General features: G+C 43.5%; 1 pseudogene; it reads right to left on the bottom strand.

Moving 5' to 3' along the window:
- Nucleotides 1-1310: 1310 nt before the first annotated feature.
- On the bottom strand, nucleotides 1311-1428 carry LOC126002910 (uncharacterized; annotated as a pseudogene).
- Nucleotides 1429-1861: the final 433 nt, after the last annotated feature.

Raw genomic sequence — 1861 nt, 5'->3', positions numbered from 1 at the left:
TGTCAATGGAGCAGACACAAAGCTTCATGCGGATGCCGCACAGCCCACAATTTTAGACGCATCTTGTGTAATTGAGAATGCGAACTTCCACATTTTGTGCACAGCTGGTCTGCTCACAATCACTCCTGATAGTGCTCAGTGCTCAGTGGACCACATGGGATGCCAGGAATTGTGCCAGGGTTAGCCGTGTGTAAAAGTTTCTCGTGGACCAACTGTACGGAAAGTTTCCTGGCAACATAAAAAGACCTTGGGAATGTGATAATGAGCATGAAGTCTCATGGTTGTTCCCTGGTTGTTCCCATGACAGTAGGCTTAAAGGGTGGAGAAACCCTGAATCTCTCAGGCCAGTGCTTCTCAAATAGTGGGGTGCTCCCCCGGGGGGGGGGCTCGAAGCTCCTTAAAGGGGAGTGTTTCACCTTGACAATCACTACCATAACAAGTTAAGCCCCGTGTTTATGTCTCTATATGCGGGGTCCTGCAAGCCCCCCGGAGGGGCCCGGCCAGCAGGAATCAGTCGAGAGGCTCAGGGACGACCGCACCTTTATTTAGCAGGGCTAGAAGCACAACCACACCTGTAAAAAATCTGAAAGAAATTAGTAATAATGACCTTAGACGATTAGACCGTTCAAAGGTGACTTTATTAGGGTACTGCATCTCTTATATAGAGAAGGAGGAGGTGGCAGGTAAAAGGTGGTGTCAATCATACTTTTTGGCGCGAAAGCCATGAAACAAAGGCAGTAAATCATTTTCCAGAAGGGAGGGAGAAGCAGTGACAATCTTGCAAGCACTCCTAAGTCAGCAACTTTCAAGGAATTGCCCTATGACCCTAAAGTAGGGTTTGCAGACCACTTTCCGGAACTCTCAGCAGGTTTTATGGTGGGGTAAGCTCTGTCGCATAAGGCGATGAGGTTTAGCTATTAACTCAGGAATGTAAGTTATAGGGAGATTTGGCTCCATGGTATCAGGCAGTGTCTTCCTCCCCTAGGCTGAGAAGTTACTTTTTACTTGAAGGTTGCCTTTTTCCTGTTGGTATATGGGCTTATAGCAAACAGCACTTAGCACTGAAAAAATGGCAGGGAGTTTTGCAAAATTAACCACTGAGTCAGTCACGGTAGCCAACATCTATATGTCTCTGGAGCTGAGAGTTGCTCTGTCCTGCGTCAAACCCCGCTTTCAAAAGCTATGCATTGCAAAACGTGTTCCTTGTAGACATTAATCCACACATCACCGCTGATTAAAAATCAGCTAAAATTACTTTTTAATTATTTTTGTTTTTGTTTTGCAGGTTAAAGTTTTTTTTTTCTTTTTTAAGCCTACAGCACCCGGTATTCACAGGTGATCTCCCATCCAAGTACTAACCAGGCCAACCCTGCTTAGCGTCCGATATCAGACGAGATCAGACGCTTTCAGGGGGGTATGGCAGTAGACTTAAAATTATTTATAATAAATATACTATTTACAGTCGCGCAGGGGGGCACAGAAATGTTTTCTTCTTCCTAAGGGGGCATGATAGAAAATATTTGAGAAACACTGTCTTAGGCCAAGAGAATTCCCATTCTTATTTCCCCAATACTTACTGTGCCTATGCAAAAAGTAAAAATAAAAAAGAAAGCACAAATCCTTGCCACACCAGCACTCCTTCCTTTACCTTTTTTTTAAATTTTGTATTCTTGTTTGTTGATTTTTGTTATGACTTACTTCTCTCTCTCTCTCTCTCTCTCTCTCGTCTGTCTGTCTGTCTTTTTTTCTGTCTTTATTCAACAGAACCACACAACTTGAATCATCTTGTTCTACCTTATAAATTGAGGGGGGATATAAAAATGAATGGCACCAGGACCAAACAGACATATGAAAATTGAGT

Source organism: Suncus etruscus, chromosome 2 (genome assembly GCF_024139225.1).
Source record: "Suncus etruscus isolate mSunEtr1 chromosome 2, mSunEtr1.pri.cur, whole genome shotgun sequence".
Classification (NCBI taxonomy): domain Eukaryota; kingdom Metazoa; phylum Chordata; class Mammalia; order Eulipotyphla; family Soricidae; genus Suncus; species Suncus etruscus.
The sequence above is the reverse complement of the archived record's forward strand: the minus strand, read 5'-3'. Positions and strand labels throughout refer to the sequence as shown.